Source organism: Mustela erminea, chromosome 4, assembly GCF_009829155.1.
Source record: "Mustela erminea isolate mMusErm1 chromosome 4, mMusErm1.Pri, whole genome shotgun sequence".
Classification (NCBI taxonomy): Eukaryota; Metazoa; Chordata; class Mammalia; order Carnivora; family Mustelidae; genus Mustela; species Mustela erminea.
Window position 1 is genome coordinate 67904708 of NC_045617.1, and position 24674 is coordinate 67929381.

General features: G+C 39.6%; 1 protein-coding gene across 8 annotated transcripts in view; it reads right to left on the minus strand.

The window, feature by feature from the left end:
• Positions 1-17286, minus strand: part of EYA4 (EYA transcriptional coactivator and phosphatase 4) — a 273415-nt gene extending 256129 nt beyond the window's left edge. For all 8 annotated transcript variants that reach the window (XM_032339478.1, XM_032339479.1, XM_032339477.1 and 5 more), the window contains exon 1: positions 17178-17286. The gene's annotated coding sequence lies outside the window, so the exon portion shown is untranslated. The remainder of the gene's footprint in view (positions 1-17177) is intronic.
• Between the last annotated feature and the right edge of the window lie 7388 nt (positions 17287-24674).

A 24674-nucleotide genomic window follows, 5' to 3' on the forward strand; every position in this document is an offset into this window, starting at 1 on the left:
TGACAGAGAAGCAGAATAATTTTCCCCCTCTTGATCAAACCAAATGATCAATGAGATTGTAAAGATGTGAACACCCTGATGGGTAGTGTGGTTTCTTCTGGCCAGCGTTCGGCACTCCAGGCCCACCTAGGGCTGCAGTCAAGTTCTAGTTCAAGTCCTGAACAAACTATATTAGCTCTTAAAGAAACTTCAGTGCTTCCCATAGATACTTCTGTGGCTCACACCTGGACAATCCAATTTATTGTTTAATGCCTTAATTTCTCTTTCATGGTCATGAAAAAATATAGATAGTAAGTTTCTTGTAAAAAAAAATTTAAGATTTATAAATTCAAACATTATTCACACTCCCTACGTCAAGACTCTATCTTGCAAAACCATGGATTCTTATATAATGTATAAATCAATGAGTGAATGGACAAGCAAATGAACAAATAAGTAAATAAGGAAACATGCCTAAGGCCCATGTCAGGAAACAGATAACTTCAATTTCATGAAGTTGCAGGTTGAATCAGGCAAACAGAATCGTAGATTTCCATGCCTGCCATGACTCAATGCACGGCTTTGGGAAAATCTTGTAATTTCTCCATACTTCAGTTTCTCACCCTATAAAAGTAGTATATTGCTTGAAATTCAATTCCCTCACTGCAGTGAAGGTTTTGATTCAACATTTATAAAATGCTTTTTAGCTTCCCTGATTAATAGGCAAAATACTGTGGTAGTTGCATAATACGCTTTCCAAAAAGTATAAAGGTAACTAGTCAAATCTAATGTAAAATGATACTTGAGAAATAAATACCAGTTATATTTATTACTTCTCCATTCCATTTGCTAAGTCATAAAAATTACTTCTAACAGAAGAAGTATCAAATTAATATTCAAGCCAGCTGAAGTGTTATCATCATAGGTTTACCTATATTGGGGGGGGTTGTTTTGTTTTTCCAGGCTGCCCCACATGTTTATATGGTACAGTCAGGAATGTTGGGCACGGTTTTGAAGGCCTCTAGCGTATTCGTTGGTTTCTGGCATTCTAATGCACTCTACTCTTATAACCATAAAAGTACTCTTGAGTGCTTCTGGAAATATATAACAAATCCTTAATCAATTTAAGAGTGTTTTAACTGCATACATGAAATTTCTTGGGAGGAAAATGTTAGCTATTCTACACACATATAGTACTTAAGTTAGCAAGAGAGTTCCTTCTCAAAGGCACAAAGCAGTTTCCCCATAGTAATATAATTTTCAGTTTTATGTGCATAAGTCCTATTGAATCCCTTAGAATAACAGGAAATTCTGCAGGAAAAAAACCCACAAAAATTGATAGCCATACTTATCCAATGCTAGAGGAATAAGTTAGCTGTTTTGAGTTGGATTACTCTTAAGGCAATAGATAACCATTAAAGGTTAACCAGAACCTTAATTAACCAGAAACTGTAAGACCTGAATATTCTAGAGACAGAATTTTCTACTACATAGAAAACTCTAACAATAAAGTCAACGGATTAATACACTTCATTTTAACATTATTCTAGACAGTTCTTGAATAGCTATTCTCTAGATTTTGATACATTAAATTTCACGTTAAACAGATTATAACATTTCACAGATGTAAAAATTAGTACATTGATAAGGCAGCCAGTATTTTGATCTACCTTAATAATTATCAACATATATTCAGACTGGAGTGATCTCTTTTATAATAACCGTACAATGTCTATACCTTTTACCTACATTTTAAAAAACTATAGTAATACATGTAAGGTGCTTAGAATTGTGTCTGGCACATAGTTAGCTTTTAATAGAATAATAATACATAATTCCTCATAAATTCTCATCAACAATATCTGAGAGCCATTTCTCTTAGTAATTCCTATAAATATTTTATGATATTATATGAAAACATGTCACAAATATGACATACACTGTTTTTTTTCTTTCCTACCAATTAGTTTAAGAACTATGAATATATAAAATAATTATTCTTTTAACTCGATTCTAACAACTCTTAAATGAGATATTAACTATATATAACATAGATTTGATATATATGAGGTTAATAAATTATTCACTCTCATCAGTGAACTCTTCCAGTTAGTGTATGAGTCTCAAGGAATTTTACTTTAAGCCTTATTATGAATCAAAGCACAAATAATTATCATGTTCAATTGAGCATAAAATTTCGCCTGTGGCTTTTACGAGAAACATGCAAGCATCGTCATAGGGATGCAAGGGGTTATAACTTTTTTGAAAAATAATTTGGCACAATCTATGCAATATACACATATTCTTTCACCTATTAATTTGATGTCTAAAGCTTTATGCATAGGAATTTTGGAAAAATAGAGAGTTATATAAAAATCATCACTGCAACATTCCTTGTAATAGTAAAAAACTGCAAGCAACCCAGAAATACACCAAGAAGGGAACAGTTAAATTATAAAACATATGCATAAATTAAATAGGAGTATCCAAAATTATATGTACTGATGTGGGAAAGCATTTAAGACAGCGTAACAAAATAAAAACAAATGTAAAATAAAAATAAATTACACCCTCACATAGTTCTTACATTCATACATACACAGAAACAAGAATCTGAAAGGAAGTGCACTGAAGTATAACGAATAACTCTGATTTGTGGAATATGGATAAAATGAATAAAGTGAGGGACATCCACTTTTTACTTAAAATACATCTAGGTTTTTTATCTTTTTATTACTGTAAGACATACACACATACACAAATCAAAAGTAGACTGCTCATAAATACTAAATAAGCACCCCCACATCACCAATCAGACCAAGATATATGCTATTATCAGCATTCTAGAAGCTTCTCTCCTTCCCTCTTCCAATCACAGCTTTCAAGTTAAATTCTATCATATCTGTTTTAATGTGTTACACACTATATAAATTACTTTTTCTTTTAAAAAGATGATTAAAAAAAATCTTGCTTCAGCAGCAGGAAGGCTTCTTTTTTGAGTATTAAATACACTCAGCAGGTTCTTCAAAGAAATCAATTTAAAATATATTCTGGGTATTTTCAGTGTCTTCCCTACATGAACTGAACTATTCCCTACAACTCCACGAGGCAAGAGGCAAGAATTATTATTACTCCCCATGTCCACATCCGGAGTTATGGCCTATAGCAGCTCAGTCAGAAAGTGCCCCAAGGTTCCCCTGCCGGAGGAACGGGCTGCAGGGCCCAGACACACAGAGATAGAGTCCGATTCCGGCATCTGCAACTCCTTTAGACACAAACAAAGGAAAATAAAGGCAACAAGGTAGAGAGGTAGGAGCACTAGGGTGTCTCCAAGATGAGGTCCTCTTTTCAGCTTCCTTCTTTTGAATACGTCACTTAAGATCTCTAATCCAGCCCCCAGCTGCAAACTGAAAAGGTAAATTCCTCTTCTGATCTGATTTTCTGGTAAATAATGTGACCTACCAAACTACAGAGCAAGTATGTTTCCTTATGCTGGAGTGCAATCACATACTGCGTTCAAAAGTGACTCATACAAGGAAATAAAACCACAATTTTTGAAACTATTGGAAACAATAATTTTAATTTAATGTTATTTTTGGACAACGGAGGGATTTTTTTTCCCCCTAAATAAGCAAGTTGGTGGTTTTGAAGGCTCTTGCTCATCTTTTTGTGGAAAATGCCTAAAAACAAACCACTAAAAACTAAACAAAAAATTTTCCTTCCTCAATTGTGCCTGAAAAAAGACCTAATTTCTCTCACCAAAAGGCCACACATACTTTAACAGACACATCTGGGATTTCTGGCCCCTGTATTTTGAAACATTGACATAGACGAATACAGAACATGCTTCTTCTCAGATGAAATCCGTAATTCTGAGAGTTAAAAATTCTTCAAAATAACATGAAGTGTATCTCCGCAGAAAGCAACCAGAGAGGCCAAAGTTTGTTTCGGAAGAAAAGTAGAAGTACGAAGACTATAAACCTCAACTAGAATCTTTTAATTTGGTTATTCAAAATGCCAGTTCATGCTGGACAAATCTTTTTTTCTTCTAGAAAACCAAGAATATCTTGGTACAAAGGAAGCTGTAAGTAAATTTGAATAAAAAATAACTGATAAACTTGCTTCCGTGACCATAAGGAAACGAGAATCAGTTCCTAAACTGTAAACAGGATTTTCTTTGTAATTGTCTGGCTTTGGATGTGTATCCTTTGAAGACATGCATGGAACAGAGCAGTTAGTGAATTTCCATCGATATGCCCAGGCACTGGGACTACAGTGGGGGAAAGATAGGATCTCTACCTTCAATGAGTTCAAGTCTCTCTGGAAGACAGATTCACATATAATTAGCCTCAGCACAATGTGCTTTTATATTAATAGCCTCAAAAAAGGTGCTATGGTATTACAGAGAGAAAAGAATGAATTCTGCCTGAGCCTTAGGGAAGGCTTCCCAGAGGAGGTGACATCTGAGCTAAGCCTTGAAAGGTAAGTAGATTTTTTGTGCAGGTAAGCAGCTAAAGAGTAAGAGGCAAATAGGTTAACGGAGCTGGAGCACTGGAAGACAAAGGTGGTGAGAGTATCTCAGGGAGAAAAAAAGGAAGTGCCTAATTGTACTTTATAACACAGAGCGTTCATAAAAATAGCTAAGTCTTACATTAAGACCCACTATACAAAGAATGAACCTGAGAAAGTAGTATGTGTCCTGAATTCTTGGAGGAGGACAGTTTCCTAATTTATGAACCCAAGAAGTGTTCCTTCAGAAAAACAGAACCTCTGGTTTGCTGGCTGTTCTCCAATGAACAGGCTTCCTGTTCAACATCAGGCATAAAGTATCTGGAGGAACTTGAGTTTTGCTCTGCCTTCTTTGGACTTCTTGTCAATGCATGGAACAGAACTCTACTCCATGGTCTGAAAACTCATGATGTAGGCCTCTGACTTACAACCCCCCTCCACTCCTCTGGAATGGCTACCACCTGTCACAGGGTTGCCCAGAACCTTCATCTCTCTTCTAACAAGTAGCTGTGCAAGGTTCATCTCCTCTTAGAAAACAGTAAGACACTTTGATCACAAACGATAGGCTACATTTGTAGCCAATTTCCCCTCTTAAAAGTACATTTCAAAAATTAAAGCATAAGCCAAAGGCGAGGCAGGAGAGAAAGAGACAGACACACAGAGTCTGTCATTTAGTACTTCTGCCCTGCCTTCTTAAGCATCAATTAGTAAATGATGCAAAATCCCTAGGTCAGCTGACTGCTTCCAGGTAACATGATGACCTGCCTAATATAACTAAAGTAAAACCACTAAATCAGACAATATGTAGGTGTGGAATTTCAAGTATCTTTGCAGTTCCTAATGAGATGACAAAAAAACTTTATACTGTTTAGACCTCAGATGAGTATTAGCACAATCATATATCTATAATACCAATTGTTTCATACCTCAAAATAACTTTCACATTCAACCCAAAACTCATGTAGGTCACGTTATCCTCTATCACTTTAAGTTAACATTATATGTTCCCATTTTGTTTCTTCAAACATCTTTCATATAGGCTTAAACTAGGTGGAGGTCAGAGGTGGTACTCAGACCAGTCACGTTTACTTACAGTCAATTACAGATCAAGTCGTAGATAAAATGTCTTCAAAATTAAACCTCAAGAATTAGAACCTAAGTTTGAATTTGGTAATTCATCACAGGAGTGCTTACATGGGATATCCTTATTTTTATTTTCTTCAGATTATACCACTGGTACTGAACTCAAGATCCTGAAATTGTGGTACAGACTGAAAACTAGGACATATTTCATCTGAAAATTTCTCATCACAAATGAACAAATGAGAAAGTTTCTCAACTCAGTATTTTCATCTTAGGCAGTTGAGATTATAAGTAACTTTACCTTTTGTGACACTAAAGATTATAAATAAAAGTCTCTTATTACTGAATTATTTATCTATGGAAAAAATAAGTAATTGTCATTTAAAATATATCAAAAATAACAGTAAAAAATAGAAAAAAATATATATTAAAGAGAGTCAAACAAATATCCACTTCTTATACACTTTCCTAGGTCTTCTGCTCTCCCCACTCATATATTATTCTTAGGGTAAAAAAATGCTGAAAGTTGTCAGTCTGTATAAAGCGTATCTGTAAATCCCCTGTATGTAAAGTTTATCTATCAACACAGACCAATGAGAGTTGTTTGATTTTGTATTTAAACTTAGGAGGAAGGTATGAAGATTCTCCACACTTGACTGAAAATAGAACAATTCTCTCAGGCAGATGCCTGGGAATCTTTTTTTTCCTCTATCAAGTGGTCTTAAGATGTGCTTTGGTCATGGGTTCTCAACCGGGGGCAATTTTGCTTCCAGGGGATGTCTGGCAATGTGTGGAGACAGCCATTACTTGGGAGAGGGTGCTACTGGCATCTAGTGGGTGCAGACCAGGATGTTATTTCACTCTCTACAATACACCAGACAGACAGACACACACACACACACACACACCCCGACAGAGAATTGCTGAGCCCAGGGCACCTGGCGGGGGGAGGGGGGGGCGCAGTCAGTTATGTATTTTCTTTCAGCTCAGGTCATGATTTGGGGGTCCTGGGATCCACATTGGGCTCCCTGCTCAGCAGGGAGTCTGCCTGCCCCTCTCCTTCTGTCTCCCTTCCAGTCTCGTACTCTATCACCCTCTCTCACTCTCTCTTTCTAATAGATAAAATCTTAAAAAAAAAATTATTGAGCCCAAAATATCAATAGTAAGAGCTTGAAACTACCTGAGACTAATGCAACACTGTGTGTCAACAACAGTTAATACTGGTCTATATATACTGTGGGATTCAAGCGCACCATCAATACCAGTATAATTTTTTTTTATTACAGGTGCATCTGACAGTTCCTGGCAAGCCATAAAAATGGGACCTATTATTTTAACTTCCATTCCTCCCTCAGCCCCACTCTGCTATACAGTCATTACATCTGAATCCAAGGACTGAGTGATATATTCTAGAAATAGGGAAGCTTATAACCCCCTATTGTCTCTGCAGAGATAAGAATCATAGGAATATTTAAAGTTGTCTTGTTACATTTACATTAAACCCATTGAGCTCACTGTCAATTGAAAAGTATAGAAATTCTTATAATTGGTACCTTCAGTCTGAGAAAAGCAACCAAGGATTATAAAATAAGGGTACCCTTATAGAACATGCTTAAAATTGCTGAGGAAAGTTGAGGACCACCCTAAATCAAAGCCTTAAAAAAAATTCTAGATTATTGAATGTGGAAGTATTTGTTAAAAGAAATTCCATGTAACATAGATGGCCAAAGCTCAGTTTGGAGCACCTCTGATGTCTTCTCCAGATACAGTCTCAGATTTGCCAAGATCACCCAAGAATGCCAAACTTATACTTGGACCACTGGGGACTCCATTGCTAGTCCTCAGTCTGTGGTCCCAAAAAATGACTTCCAGCTCTAAAAATCTGTGAACATTTTTGGCCAACTAATGGAGACTAACAATTATCATCATACTAGCTAATACTCAATTCAGACACTATTCTAAATACTTCACATATGTTGACTTATTGAATTCTAAAAAAAAGCCTCATAAAGTATGTTCTATGATATGTGAGAAAACTGAAACAAAACCAGTTTAAGTAACATGCTTATCATTACAGAGTCTTTAGTGTCAGAGCGGGGGTTTGAATACAATCCGCCTGGCTCCATGTTCTTTGTGCTTAACCACTATAAAAAGAATCTGGTCCCTTAGATTTCAAGTGCTATGAAATACTTGTGTCTTCAGAGATCTTCAGGATCCTTGGGGCTTATCCACTGGGTCACCGACTTCCCATGGTCATATGAGAAATAAATACACTTCTATATACATCTACACATACATATAAGCTGGCCCTAGATTCAGAGCTGCGATTCTACTGAGTTAATACAAAAATCCCTGAGGTTTTCTCAAGGATGTCCTGCAGTCGATCGGTCACGGCTATCCCCTTTGCTCCCAATCTCATGGCAGAGAATATCCAAGGCCATCATCACTACCCTTGCCCTCCTTTTCTTTATTCATTTACTCAACAGAAACTTACTGAGACCAACTCACTGGAGATATGGAGATGATAAATGTCAATAATCATGTCAGTAAATTCTCAGCCTAGAGCAGGATTTAAATTCACATAATTTATTATGTGTCAATGTGGCAAGTACTGTGCTGAAGGTAGAAACTGGGTGCTTTGGCAGCAAAAAGGAAAGAAACATCCAACTCAGCCTCTGGAGGACAGATGAGCTTACTAGAAGAGGTTACATTTTGTCGGCAATCTTGAAAAAGAGGTCAAAAAGAAAGTTTCAGGGGCAGAAGAGATGTGCACAATGAAATGCGGTGGAAGCGATGAGGGTGTATTTGTTTGAGAACCATAATTCTCCATACAGCTAGAGATTCTTGTGACCAGGTATGAGAGGTAAGAACAGCAACCTTGGCAAGGTTCTCAGCATGGAAGGCCCTATGGTCCTGCTAAAAATCCTGGAATTGTCCTAGAGGCCAGAGAACATTTTTTGAAGAATTTTAAGTCAAAGAGGGAACTGATAAAAATTGTGAATAAATGTGATTGGACATTTCTGGGATGGGGAGGAGAGATTTAGAGACAGTTCCAGTATAGTCCAGGGTGGTCCCACAGGACTAAACCAAAGACCATATGACCTATTGTGTACAAGACACATGTCCACCCAAAGCTAATATGATAATCTGAGAATTAAACCCATGATCTTGGTTATCATGGATAACTCACTTATTATTAAACCATTGCTTGTGAATGGTATATACTAAGAAAAAGTAAAATTTTTTTTTAATTTTTTTTTATTTTTTTTTTTAAAGATTTTATTTATTTTTCAGAGACAGAGGGAGAGAGCACGAGCGAGCACAGGCAGACAGAGAGGCAGGCAGAGGCAGAGGGAGAAGCAGGCTCCCTGCCAAGCAAGGAGCCCGATGTGGGACTCGATCCCAGGACCCTGGGATCATGACCTGAGCCGAAGGCAGCTGCTTAACCAACTGAGCCACCCAGGCGTCCCGAAAAAGTAAAATTTATTGTAAGAGACTACATGCCCCTAAAGTCTTCAAAATTAACACAGAGAAGTGAAACCCTATTCATGTCACTCTAACTTTTGCATGTCCTTAGTAACACTGAATAGAAAAAGCATTTAAAAAGCATGTTTTGTGTACCCAGAATTTTGCTAGTTCTCTTCATGAATGAAGCCTGGAAAATCTAATCCAAAGACAATGTTTAAGGAGAGGAAACAAAACTAAATTAAAATTCTTCTTGGGTCAACTAAGAAAAATAAGAAAGAGTAGCCTCATTTGAACACCTGGAAGTTCTGTAAAAAATTTAATAGCGCTGCTGTTCTTGACAGAATTTTTGAGGTTTGCCTTCTTAAGTTACCTACTAGAAGCAAACTTTTAGATTAGAGAAAACCTGCCAAAGGGAATCTGAACATGACTCACCCACTTGTGATTAAATTTGGCGAGAATTACCTGAGTCGTAATCATACATGACTATACATTTGCATTTAAATATAAACTTCTAAGTGAAAAGCATTAGCTAATTCAGAGACCTGTTGACTCCCCAAGTCATCATCACTTTCAGCACACTGGACACATTAGGTTGGAAATGCTCAATCTCTGAGTCAGAACCTTTAGGTCTTTTCAAATCCTTAAACATTGGGGAGTTCAGAGCCAGAGGCGAACTGTAATGAATAGATCACCCCGCGGGGTATATGCAGAGGTCTGTGAATTGTGTGTATGACCTTCTGGAGAATAAGCTCTCCCAGTACGTGGTACATCTATTTGATTAAGTATAGAATTTCAAATCAAATGCTATTGCTTTTGTGAGTAGAATTAAACTTAATGGCATAAGAACGTAAATTTTTATGATTTCATTGTAACCTTCACTAGAAATGTCCCTTTCATTTTAGAAAGAAAAGAGGAAAGAATCACAGAAATAGAAAATTTATATGAAAAAAAGAATTTATATGAAAATCTAAAATCTAAGATCATGTCCATTTAGGCCACTGCTGATGTTTCTTCATAAAGTCCTTAAGAAGAAAAAGATACTCTTATAAAACAAGCCTTTGCCTGTAAAAATGGGGTGGGTCTCATTCAGACCTGTATCTCTATGCAGGAAACATACTGACTACTTCTGTTTTCTAAGCACGAAATTGAAATAAAGTTGCAGATTGGTTAACAAGAATACTCAAGTCATACTAGGGTGAGCAGACATACCTTGTGCCCACATATTACAATGGAGATATTTCAAGGTATTTGAGAGTTGTTTTTGTTTTGTTTTTTAGTGGAAGGCATGCTAACATACTACCGCAGTTACTGTGAATGGACCCCCTTCTCCGAGGACCCTTTTGCTCTGATTTTTGCACACTGGAAGACCCTGAACAGAGACTCTGGGGGCCAGCAATGGTCGGAGGGCAGAACTGGTGAGTGATTCATGGGCCACCCATGTTCTGCTTCATGCAGGACAGTGAATATTTCTCCAGTGGGCACAGGGTCAGTTTTCACTAGGATAAAGGGGTCTGTGGCTCAATACATAAATAAAAGATGAAAACCACTGTCCAAGCGAAAAAAATGCACTCAAGTTATAAAACGGATGATCAGCAGCAAAACAAAAGTGTTCACCTACAGAAAACCTTAAAAAATGTAAAGTCTGATAGGATAATCCATGCAGACTGAGAGGGTTTCCAAAATATGGGTGACCCCATTATAATTTACACTTGCCTCTAGAAATGCGTTATGCAGTCCTTATCAGCTGGTCCAACATAAATGTATAGATTTGAGATTCATAACCACCATTCAGGCTTAAAACAACAGCAACAGTAGCAACAGCAACCAAAACCCTATAAAATCAATAGTTTCTAACCGATGGATAAGGCCTGGAAAGCGAAGGAAAATTCTACATAGAAGTTAACTGCTAAAAAGTTCGGTCATAAGTTCCTGACATTTGGGAAGCATTCTAGAGTAACAGTTTCTCCAAATTCAGTCATCTGCCACCAACCTTCCCGATTTTAGCTATTTTAGCCAAGCGTTTCCTCAATGTTACTTCATCTGCTTCCTCAAATAGGCGCTTTCTAAAATTTAATTTGTTTTACTTCAGTACTTTTTTTTGGACTTCCTGTAAACAATAGTATCTGTGAAATTGTAGGTTTAATATGAAATTTTATGTATTTTTCCAATATCCTTAGAAATAAATGCATCACCAATAATATAAAAATAAAATGTTGTTCAGAGAACACCTGCAATGAACTTCTATCTGGCTGGTGGGAGTAAGGGCCTCGTGCAACCCTTAAGGATAAGGAGTCTGAGGTCAGAGCACAGAGTTGGAATCCTGTCCCCATTCCACTGCGTAAGTGCTCTCAGTTTCCTCACCTGAAAAACGGGAAGGATCAAAGTAACTAACTTATGGCATAGTTGAAAAGATAAAATTAGTGAATCCACATGAACTCCTTAACGTGTTTTGCATAAAGCCAAGCCTCAGGAAACATCAGCTGTGCTGTAATGATGATGGTAATGACTGATGACGACAATGGTGATGATTTACACGGACATAAAAATTACGACTGTAAAAAAAAAAATCTGACAGGGACGCCTGGGTGGCTCAGTTGGTTAAGCAGCTGCCTTCGGCTCAGGTCATGATCCCGGCGTCCTGGGATCGAGTCCCACATCAGGCTCCTTGCTCCGCGGGGAGCCTGCTTCTCCCTCTGACTCTGCCTGCCACTCTGTCTGCCTGTGCTCACTCTCGCTCTCTCTCTCTGACTAAATAAATAAAATCTTAAAAAAAAAAAATTAAACTTTCAAAAAAAAATCTGACAATTTCTATTTTAAAATATACTTTGAGATATAAACACAATTAAGAAAATATGCTTTAGGTGTCAAGTCTCAAGACGGCTATTCAATATTGGGGGTTTACTTTGGGGTTTGGGGGGGAGGTTTAAAGATTTATTTGCCGGAGAGCATGCACAAGCAGGGGGAGTGACAGCCAGAGAGAGAGGGAGAAGCAGGCTCCTCACTGAGCAGGAATCCCAATATCCAGCTCAATCTGAGGACCCTGGGGGATCATGGTTTGAGCTGAAGTCGGTTGCTTAACTGACTGAGCCACCCAGATGCCCCTTCAATATTGGTTTAATGCAACTTCACTTTAAAAGTATTCCAATGTGATCAGAGCAATCAAACTTGGCCTAGTATCTTCAATATAAAAATATCTACCTGTGAAAAAATAATATTAAAAAATCCATGGGGATTCTGAGTGACTCAGTCAGTAAAACATCTGCCTTTGGCTCATATCATGATCTCAGGACCCTGGGATCAAGTCCTGAATGGAATCAGGCTCTCTGCTCGGTGGGAAACCTGCTTCTCCCTCTCCCTCTGCCTGCTGCTCTGCTCTGCCTACTTGTGCACTCGTGCTCTCTGCCCCTCTCCCTGTCAAATAAATAAATAAAATCTTTTTAAGAAAAAATCCTAACATGGTAATACAGGTCTTTATCCCATGGCCCAAAAGTACACCAAAATAAATGTTCTTAATGTATATAAATAAAAGTTTTAAAGATATGAGCATGTTGTATTAAAATGTTTCATATGGAGGAAAAAAATAGAATTCCTGACATTTTAATATGGTGTTATTCATCAGCCATGGACTGAAATCTCAGGGTGAGAAAAGGGCCAGGCGAATGCTGAAAGGTTTCAAATATCAAACTATACTATTATGTCAGTGACCTAAGATCAATTAGCACCTTTCAATGACAGAAAAGGTTACAGTGAGACTCAGAGGTGCACTCTCTGAAACTATTTTAAACCACCATAAAAATGTGGTATTGATAACTCAAAATGGTTTCTATTTTTACATTAATCTATTTCATCTCTTTTTCTGAAAGACAGAAAAGGAGTTAGGGCAGTAAGGGTAGTGGTATTCATTTTCAGTACCTCTCAACTAGTAGAAACATAGCTGGATACACGAAAGAATCACAAAGTTCAAGAGGAAAATGGCATATCACCAAGGCATATACTAATGTGCAGTGCTGGGGGCAACAGTAGATGACAGTGACGTTTACAAAGTCTTCAGACCCTTAAAAATGATCAAAACTGCTTGTACTGCATTTGAATATGTGATTCTTGTTTGTTTTCTTCCATTCAAGTTCAAACTAAAGGATGCCAGGTTTGGCTCTATGTACAATTTAATGAATATTCAGTGCCCCCCCATGTTAAAACACATCTAACGGATACAGTATTACATAGACCACGATTAAATACAGTGCTGCATCTCACCCATCTCGACAACAAATGCCTGAAAGATCATGTCATTTCTTATCGACAACAAATGCCTGAAAGATCATGTCATTTCTTAGTCCACTGGGAAAAATTCACCAGAGAGGCAGGTACATTGCAATGTCATCCATGCGCTCTCCTGTTGATTTCATGCACCTAGTAACCATTGTAACAAAATCCCCCAACTACATTTCTGAACACAGTTTAAGATACTCTATAGGAAGACACATTATAAGAGCTTAGAATGTGTAAAAATAATATTCATTTAAAAAAGAAACTATCGTGGTTATATTTTCACTGAAAAAAATAAGGTGTTTGATAGACGTTTGTTCAGTACTTCAATGAAAAGATTCGAAACAACTTCTGCTTTTGATACGACGCTTTTCTGTTTGTTTCTTAAATGAGTGATCTGAAATATTTACAACCAGACAGTACCTAATTTTAGGTTTTAAGTGCTTTAACAGCTCCGTGAAACATGATCAGCAGCTGCAATACAGAACTAGGGTGAATAAAGTCCTTATAAAGGGGGCCTGTTTTTACTGAATGTTCAGTGTTCCTGCATTTACCTAATAGGAAAAAGAAAAAAAAAGATAATGAAAAAACATAATAAATACCTGTGCTCTTAAATTACTTAACACTTCAGTAAGTCTTAAAAGGATTATCTCCCCTCTTCTTGAATTCTCTATAAAAATGTGAGGTTTCCTTTGGTAAAATAAGTTAATTTTATTATTTGAAAGTTAGAGTGTAAAAAGTTCCCAACATCCTAACTCTTCATGACAATAATAATGGCTTTTCTACCATTCTGCTTTTTAAAACTCCTGGAAAAATTAATTTCAGTGCATAGATTTTTTTAAATGAAATACCAAGCCACATAAATATATTTTTAGACATGGCATCAGTCATTTAGAGCTTGCAACAGAGATTGAAAACATGAAACTGGACACTCTATTTCCCGTGGGTATGTAAAATTTATTTACACCCCAAATCACAACATAAATAAAAAGGAAACTCTTAGAAATGGAAAACTGAGTTTTCTTTTTTCTTCTAATTCAAAGAGATTTTTTAGAAGAAAAAAAATAAATTACAGCAAAATGACAAACTACTCATCTGCCAGCCTCTCTTCAAAAAAGAAACTTTTATGCAAAGGCAAATTTTTTTTCAGTTAGCTTCTACAGATCCTCTAGAATATAGCATCTGCATTTCCTAATATAAGAATAATGATTGTTCCTGAACCAATTTCTTTTTACACAAATCCTAGGGTTTACTTTTTAATTTTAAATTTGAATACATGATTTAAATATTACCTATGAATATATGCATAAAGATTTCCATTTTGTATAAGAGAAATTAACTTTCTAACATCCAATGAAATGAATACTTCCTAGTAAAAAAATAAACAAATATTTTTATTTCAGTTATAATTGTGAAACAAGCACTGTGATGGCCTTAAAATGTTGAAGGGTACTCTTGTCAGGTAACTGACAAAGGAAAACAGGATTTTGAAAGCCACATTGATTTTAAACTTTCACTTGTTATGAAAGACAAGATATGTCCCTAACGATTAAAAAAAGGACAGTTTACACATAATCTAATTATGTTACTTTCAGAGTTGTAACTGTCAAAAGTCTTAACTTTCTTTCTTGTACAGTCATTTCTAAAAATTGGTTTAACTCTGAATGACTTACAACTTTTAATCGGGTGGAACAAACTATTTTTATGGTTTATAATAACAATAAAAATGGATGCGGTTATATCTGCCTTTGGTATTGTTGCCATAAAAATCAGATTCTGGCAGTCTAGCTCCACACAAAACAGTCTGTCTCTTGTTACTACTGCTACTTATTTCTTGGGATAATGTTATTTAACCCCCCCCCACACACACACACAAATGCCTTTGGGTGCAGTCTCCTAAAACGCACCACACCACGTATCAAATATTTTGTTTTAGGAATCTCTCCCCGCCCCCTTTCCTCATTTTTTGGTTCTCCAGCTACAAGATGGCCAGAAACGTTATAAAAGAAGAGGAAGAAGAAGAAAAGGAAACATTTCTACTTAAAACCAAGTTCTGCCCAGGAAAGATTACCAAGTGCAATTCCTGTCCTGATGGGGTTTTAAAAATAAAAACAAAAACAACCTACCCAACAAAAAACCATCATTGACTTTCAATACTGCCAGTCACCTATGTGTAAATGAAACTTCAGAAGCTGCTAAAGGGGAGTCTGAGGTTGTTAAAGGCTCCTAAGACTCCCACCTACGTCCCGAAGGAGCCTGCACAGAAACTGACAAACGCAGGAGGGTGCAAAACGTGGCCGCTGAGGAGAAGGGCAACAAAATGCCATATTCCAGAAGATATGTTTCGCTACATCAATTACGTTGATCCCAGGGTGCCAAGCCAAAAGGGGTAAGGGAGAAAGAAAACTGTTAAGTATGAGCTCTTAATGTGAAACCTAACCTGTTGGTTCTCTTAGGTATCAGATTTTGGAAGTGTCTGTAATGACAGCCAGGAAAGCAAATTAATGGCCAACGGCCCACTGGGTTTGAACACGAGACTCCTGTTACCTCCTCACAGATCAGGTACACAACACGCACACACACACACACGCACACAGAGATGCTCCACGTGGAACTGCTCCGAAACCAAAACACACGCCCCATCGCTATTCTGCACCTTGGCAGATAGGGCCCGGGGACCTGCGCCTTCCTCCACTGCCCTCAGGTTGGGATTCATGAATGACTGCCCGCTCCGGAGTGCTGCGGAGAGAGGCGCGCGGGAAGAGAGGGGAGAGGAGACTGTCTCCAGACCCTCCCCTCCCACCCACCCACCCACACACTCACCCAGAGCACAGACCTCACTAACCTTCAAGGGAAGGAGCGAGAGAGGTGGCGGGGGCTGACCCTGCCATACCAACGAGGGACTGATGGCTCTCTGGTTTCGCTAGCGCCCCGCCAGAGGACTCAGTCCGCAAATTTCCTTACAGTTACAAGCTGTTCAGATAAATGCTTACAAAGAAAGAGACCTCTTTAAAGTGTTACTAAAGGAAAGTTCTGGCTGCTGTGTGGCGCACAATAAAACAAGCCCACACGCGGTCTCCTTCCGAATCCGGCTTAACCACGCGAAAACAGCCGTTTCCAGTGCCTCCACCAACCCCAGACCTAACAAACTTTGAAAGGAGAGAAAACCTGCTCTCCGCAGCCAGGTCCCTCCGTTTGGAGAAGTTATAATCCCTCCATGGCATCCGCGTCCCGAGCCAATGAACGCGACTCCTCTGACAAGCCGCCTCTAATTTCACGGACCCTGGCAAGCGGCAGGAAACATTCGGTCCACGCCGCATGAAAACTATTAAAGTGGGATGGCCGCAGTTTAAAAGGCCGGTTCGTGCCTCGAGATTAGAGCACATGCAGGGTACGTACACACGCATGCAGCATCGTGAACATGCCAGGAGCCTGGGCCCTCCACGGGACCCGGTCAGCATCTCTGCGTCAGGCTTATCTGGGGGGTCATCAAAGTAATAAACAGCACTGGAAGGATGTGGGGGAGACCTCGGGCGCGCGCCCTCGAGAGCCAGGCAGCCTGAGTACAGGTGGGGATCCATCCCGCCGCCCTGCAGCAGCCCCGCAGGCTTGGAGAAGACCCACGGGACGCCGGGTGTCCTCCAAGGCAGAAAGCACCACTGCAGCCCGGTGGCCTGGGCCTCGGGCGGGCGAACTGCACTCCGCCTCTGGGAGCCCGCGGGGAATCGGGGTGCACACCCCGTCCTGCCCCACGTTCCCTGTCCCCGGGGCTCCGCGTCCCCGGCGGAGCCGCGCGCACTTCCCCGGAGAGAGTTCACAGTCTCCCCGCAAGTCGGACCCCGCGGGAGGGGACGGGGAGAAGGGACACTCACCTCCCCGAAGCCCGGATCGCTTCGGGATCTGAAGTTCAAGTGTCTGTCCCAGCCGCGGACCCGTGCGTCTGTATTTAGGTATTTACTCTCGTTCCTTCCAATGTCTGAGCTTCCCCTTCGCGTTGTGCCTCTGGTGAAAACAGGACATCCCCTTCGGCCACCCCCCGACAAATAGCGTACACTAGTGGGGGAGCAACGGGGCGGGGGGAGAAGCCGGCTCCGAGGGGGAGGAGGAAAGGAGAGGAGCCAAAACTCTGGACTAAGACAGGGGTGGGGAAAAAGTGGAAGAAAAGAAAAAGAGAGCGCGCGCACAGCCACCGCTGTCGCCACTGCCCCGCTTCACCCTAAGCTCTTTCCCCCTCTGAACCCGAGCGACAACTTCACGTGGACAGGCTCGAAGTTTTGCGCGGAAGCCGGGAGCGGCGGAGCGTGCGCCGCGCGGCGGGCAGCCTTGCACTTGCGCGCGGGATTGGGGGCGGGGGACGCCGCCGCCGTCTCCCGCGGCCACTGGAGGCCGCCGGGGGGGCCCCGGGGCGGGCGGCGCGCAGGGACCAGCTCGTTTTTATTCGACCTCGCTGACTGCCTGTTGTCATCGTTCGAGGTCCCGCGTGGGGACCGCTCGGGACCCTTGGCGTCCCCGGTGGCACCGCAGTAATCTCCGCGTCCTCCGCGCCGCCCCCACCCCGCCCCCACGGGCCTGGCGCCGGCCGCTGCCACCCGCGTTTGAGGGGAGGGACCCGCAACCGCACTCCTCTCCCCCGGCGAGGGCACCGCTGTCTGCCCCCACCTGCTTCTGCGGGACAGCCCAGGGGTTGCCTCCCACTCCGCCGCTACCCAGTCTCCCCGGGTGTAGGCCACTTCGGGCCCCCTGCCGGATTCCTTTCCACTTACCCCAGGAGAGAAGACAGAAGGGACTTCGCCTGCTTGCAAAGACGTAAAAGAAAAAGCAACCCTCGCCAGTCGGAGGGGACGAAATACCCTTTTGCGTGAAGATGTATGCTAGCATGGAGTAAGCAGTCTGGGGGTAGGCTTGCTGGGAAGGGCCTGGGCCCCTTCCAGCGCTGGGCACAGGTATAGGCATCCCTTCCAGACGCCCAAAGGTCAGGCAGCGTCAGAGCTTCCCCAGGCACATTGCTGAAGTGACATTTCAGAGCCTAAGCCTTATGTGCCTGCTTTAGGCACCCACATAAGATTTAGTATTCTATAACGAGCATATGTGTATGCCACAACCAGAGGCCACGGCAAAATAGACAATTAAAAAAAAAAACATAAATTTTGCATCTATTTAATCATATCTCCCTGAAACCTATTGTCTATTCTTCTTTAATTGTCACATCCATTTAAAGTGCGTTAATTTATTGAGAATATATGTCAGTCATTACACTGGTCCCTTTTGGTAGGTGTATGCTCATTTAATTTTCACAACTCTAAGGTGGTTATTGTATAGTGGTTATTTAAGCCCTTACAAGAGATAAGGAGACTAGGCCCAAAGAAACCTAAGTAACTTCACCGAAGACAACCAAATGGTCTCTAATCACAAAGCCTATGATTCAACAAGCAGCTCCTCACATGGCCTTAGATGTGGCGGTACAGATTACAAGGCAACTAGTAGAATTTACTCCTGTTCAAAGAAAATGTAGTTTTAATGTTTTGTCAACTTACATTATTTTCCGTAAAAAGTTCAGAAAAATATTTCCTCCTTTATTTCAGCTTGGTCTTTTCCAACTGCCACAAGGACTCTCGGGTTTAAAAACAAAAACCAGTATTGAATTGTTACCCTTACAGCTTATTTTTTTAATTAGTGAACACAATTATGAACAAGCAATGGAAAAGGTGAGGTTGTAAATTTAAACTGATAAAGGCACTCTCTGATACTCTCACCATTCCGTGGGTGTCCATCTTGTCTGCAGATTTATTTTGAAGGCCTAGACCTGCCGAGAATCGTTCTCCTTTTTCTGCGTCTTGAGGCGGAAAGGGTTCTGGTGGCGGATTTGGTGCAAAAAGCATTTGGAGCATGATCCGCAGCACGCCGTGGCATGAAGAAGATGTCGGTTAATATACACATAAGACAGACATATCAATGAGGGGGCGCCTGGGTGGCTCAGTGAGCTAAGCCTCTGCTTTCGGCTCAGGTCATGATCTCAGGAGTCTGCTTCCCCCCTCTCTTTCTGCCTGCCTCTCTGCCTACTTTGTGATCTCTGTCAAATAAATTTTTTTTTAAAAAGTATCAATAGGTAGAGTTCATTAACTTTGCAGATCTTATTTTCCCCCATTTTACAGGTGAGAAAATTAAGGGCTCAAAATTTGGAGCAGCTTCCTAATAAATGGCAGACCTAAAATTCAAACCAGCCTCTGTGCAACCCCAAAGACCACTGTCAGCCACTGTGATGCTATTATTATTCACAGAGTAGTCAGAAAAATAATAAGTATTTTTAGGACACTGTGTATGTTTCAATGACTGTACCAAATACATAAAAAGTAAGTGCAAATGCTGAATTTGATTCTCTCCTCTTAAGGCCACAATTTTTACATTTCATTTTGGTATGAAACATTACTTCTAAATAAAGTTGGGGAGATGCACAATCTGGATACAGTAAAATTTCATACTCTAGCATATTGTTCATACAGATATAATTTTTTTCATGGTTTTTCACTCCCTTCTAAAATCAGATTTTTTACCAAGACTGACCTTGCTTTCAATTTACTTTGTTCCCATCTGATTTTTTATATACCTTTATAAAAATATATTTAGAGAAGTTATTTTTAAAAACCTAAAATTATATCACAGCACTAGTATTCAACTTCTTATCACTATCTTCAAGTACATCTAGTCTTAAATGTACATCTATTACATGGACACTAACAGGAGTGATATAAAATTGTCATATATCAGTCCAAGTTTGAAATAAATTGAGCATAGGAAACAAAGAATTTTGAGGTTGTATAGGCAAAATGTATTGCTTGTTTAAATAAGCATTATTTCCAGCATTTCTATTGAGTATCACTTTTATAACTATTGCTATATCCTCTGTAATAATTTAACTTAATACTTTTCTTTAAACTATTTGTATTAAAAGTTTATCCGACAAAGGAAACTTCTTATCATCATCATAAGTGGAAAAAAATCAATATTATTTACCATAAATAGAAAACAATATTGCAAGTGAAACTGTATTATGTAAATAAAAATTATTTATTCTAAGCCACCTAAAATTATTTCACCCACAAGTTTGAGAAACACTGGTTTAAAGAATTACATTCCTCATGTCCCTCAGGCTCTCCAAAACATATTTTCAAGCCTTTCCTTTCCTTTACTGTAGAGAAACATTGAGTCCAAGATGCTTTGAGGTGTTACCTTTAAACCTCTGTTTTAATTCAATTATTGATTTCCTTGCCTAAAATATACACTTCTGAAGTTGAGGTGTCTTTTTAAAGTTAATTTATTTTTTATTGTTTTTCTTAGCATCTTACTTGTCGTCAAATTCGAACAACTCCTAAGTATACAATTAAAAACCAAATTAGTCTCTAGAGAGACTATACCAGTTACCCCTCACTCTCCCCTTCCACCTGACCTCTCAAAACTTCATCATAGGCCTTAACCTCTGTCAGAGAAACTCCAACTGTTAACCTCGTGAAGTGGCGGCATCTATTGGCCTCATCTGGTACTGCAACAAAGTTCTGCAAGGCGAGGCAGGGGAGAGGAAAAAGTACAAGACAAGGAGAAGGCGGTCAAAGAGCTTGAAAAGACAGATGGGAAAGTCTGAAATCGTCTGGAAAATTCGGGAAGTGATTCAGAAATACTAACAGACCCTACATGACACGAATCAGGTCATCAGAACATCCATAAATGTCTTAATAATCTGAGAAAAGACATGTATTGGGGAACAAAAAACTAATGTGACTTTATGTGAAAATCAGGGGAAACAGAAGATTCCCTTATTAGTAATTCCTTTAGCCAACTGCTCCAGGGCGGGATGCTTCTACGGTTCTCGTCTACTATTTGTTTATTTTTCAAGTGTGCATAGTACTGTTTGGCATTGGGTTTTATAGAAGACAAATTAAACAAACAAGGCCCTCTAGGAGCTCAGAATCCAAAACATAATTTTTATTTTAATTTCATTTAAAAGGAACCTTAAGGGAAGATCATCCTATCATTTAGTAAGAACAAAATTTAGGCTAAAAAATTTTAATAAGACACTGCCTTTACCAACAAAAGAAAGCAGAAGACGGGATGCTTATAGAAATAATCCCAAAATAGATCTTTTGAGTTATTCCATTGGTGGACCTTTGAACTCCAGCTGGAAGTATACTCAGTTCTTAAAAAAAAAAAAAAAGAAAGAAAAGAAAAAGAAAGTCATTCAATTGTTTCTTAGTAAGTTCTAAGCAAACCCTTTGAGCTTTGGGAGAACGGCCTTTCAGAGGCCAGAATCCATACCAAGTAGGTTTAACACTGTTTTACTCAGCTACTCTACCAATGACAGATTATGGGAACAAATGAAGATAAGACACAATTGCCCAGGAATCTAAAGTGCTATGCTGCTGAATTACGAAAATCTGTGAATAAACACACATTCTAAGTAATTTTGCGCAAACAGATCAAACTTAAAAAGGTTTCTACTGGTTTATGAAAGTGAAGAAATCGGATCTGCAAGGGACCTGTTGGGTCATTCTCTTCTGCTGGGCTCTCTGCTAAACTTCCTCATTCTTGGCAGAGTCTCTAAAGAAAAGGAAATAAATGCATACTCTCTGGGAGACAGCTTCATTATATTTACTTTTAAATTCTCTCTTGAAATTTTTTCTCCAGTTAAATCCTTTTAGTACCATATTATGCAATTCTACTCTATCTTTCATGTTTACACCCAACCTTCAGATGTTTATAAACAGATATCATGCCCACTTTTAGTCATCTGTGAGCCACGTTAAACAAATGTAAGGCCTTTTAATCTTGTTTCAGCTCAGTCTCTCCAAGCCCTTAATCATTCTTATTGCTTGTCTCTGAACTATTTCCAGGTTCCTAGATGTTCATTTTTTGTTAGACGGATCCCACACTGAATGCATTGTTCCAGGTGTGGTCTCATTAGCATACTAGAAGGAGTTTCCCTTTTTTTTTTTTCTTTTTCTTCCGTGGCCTTATGTTTTGGCTTCATTACAAACTCCCACCAACTCCTGCTACTTTACATATTCTCACAAACTTATATGTAAGTTTTTTCTCTATTTTCACTTCAACAGAGTTTCTTCTAGCATACTGAAACAATCTGGATTTCGCAAGTACTATACATGCATAGTTCTAAGTGATAATAAGAGTCAACATATGAACAAATGTTTCAAATAAGGAAAGATCTAACTAACCTCTTTTTTAATGCAACTCTTAATTATATATCCATTTACTTATAAAAGATATCCACTGATTACAATGTCAAAATCCACCAATGGTAATTCCCAAGTGCCCAAATTATGAAGGGCAAATAAATCGATTTGACAATTTTAAGATAATGTATTTGGCTTCGTTAACTTCATTACCTATTTACACTATAAAAGCTCAAAGTTAGGAAGACTGCTGTATTGCAGCTATCCATTTAGACTGAATATTTTTTAATGAAAATATTTTACTATAACTGAAAATTTAAAGGAAACTTTCTAATGTCCATTCTTTTCACTATGTCTTAGAGCACAAATGTTTAGAAACCACGTCTTTATACATTTTTAAAATTTTCGCTGTATATTCTCACCCCCACCCCAACACACATTAAAATGACTTTCCTGTTCACCTAATTCTTTTATTTGGACACCAACCATCTCAGAATAAGTTGTCAGTCCTCTATGCGGCTACTTCTCCACCCTGTTAAATCCTAGAAACCTGACTTCTTTCTCTTTTCTTTACAGAGACTGCTCTCTTTAAAATCATCAGTGGTGGGGCACCTGGGTGGCTCAGCCAGTTAAGCGTCTGCCTTCAGCTCAGGTCATGATCTCAGGGTCCTGGAATGGAGCCCCACATCCTGCTTCCTGATCAGCAGGAAGCCTGCTTCTCCCTTTCCCACTGCCCCTGCTTGTGTTCCCTCTCTCACTGTGTCTCTCTCTGTCAAATAAATAAATAAAATCTTAAAAAAAAAAAAATCATCAGTGCTCATTCTAATGGTCATTTCTTCATCACCCTTGACTTCCGGGAAGCATTTGGTATTTTCAACAGCCTTCTGCTAACTTCCAGCAGACTTCTCCTTTTTCAATTTCCATGATTCTGTGTTTATCCCCTGATTGTACTTCTCTAGTTCCTATGGTACCACTTTCACAGAGGCCCAACCTTTAGAATTTGTCCTCACTCTTTCTGACCTTTCCTAAACAAGGAGTCAACAGGACAAGCTTATTTTGCACAGGCAGTGTCTCCTTGTCTGTCCTTGCATTTCTTTCTCACTGTTGTTTCCCCAGGCCAGATTTGCAGAACTGCCATCCTCCTCCTCTAGGCTCTCTTCAGCTAACACATGACACAGAGATAAGAGTTTGTCTTTCTCTAAAGTTCAGTTCTTATCTCAGTGAAAATACACCGTAGGTCCCAAATGTCAGTTTAATAAAGTGCAAACATCTAATCCAGCAGTGAAATGCCCTGAGCAGACATGGCAAACCAGAACCTTCCATCCTTCTTATCCTCTTATGCACAGTCCCTTGTAGCTAGCAGGGGATCGATATTTACTTACATAAGTTAATCAGTTGAAATGAGGTACTTAAATGAAGGCTGACCAAACACTTCAGTTGATGACCTGCTCGCGATAGAGCAGACAATAGTCAGTATGATGGGAATCCTCCTTCGTGTTTAATTCGTTTGTAGGTAAAGCCGATTCATGGAGGATCCCCTTTGCACAATTTGATACCCTTCATGCCCCAAACAACTTCCCTCTTTTGTATTCTACTTTTTACTGTTTCCCATTAGCAGAGATAAAGTGTTCTGTATGTGTCCTACAATCCAGGATCTGTGATGAATCATCCCAGCTTCATGACCTGGTTTCCAAAGTAGTCTATGAACTCAAGAAAACAGAGACTGGGATACATGGCTCAGGAGGGGAATTTGAGGACAGGGGAGGAGGGCTGGGGCAGAGAAAGCAAGAGGAGAGGGACTCAGGAGGACTGACTTTTTTCCTTCTGTTAGCAGACCTCATGCAGTGCTGGGGATCAAAGATGGACTCATTATTATTGTACTCATTAAAAGAACTCCCTTGGGGTGTCTGGGTGGCTCAGTTGCTTAAGCATCTGCCTTAGGCTTGGGTCGTGATCTCGGGGTCCTGGGACAGAGCTCCGCATGGGGCTCCCTGCTCAGCGGGGAATCTGCTTCTCCCTCTCCCACTGCCCCTTCCCCTTGTTCATGCCCCCAATAGATAAATGAAGTTTTTTTTTTTTTTAAGATTTTATTTATTTATTTGATAGAGAGAGATCACAAGTAGATGGAGAGGCAGACGGAGAGAGAGAGAGAGATGGAAGCAGGCTCCCTGCTGAGCAGATAGCCCGACG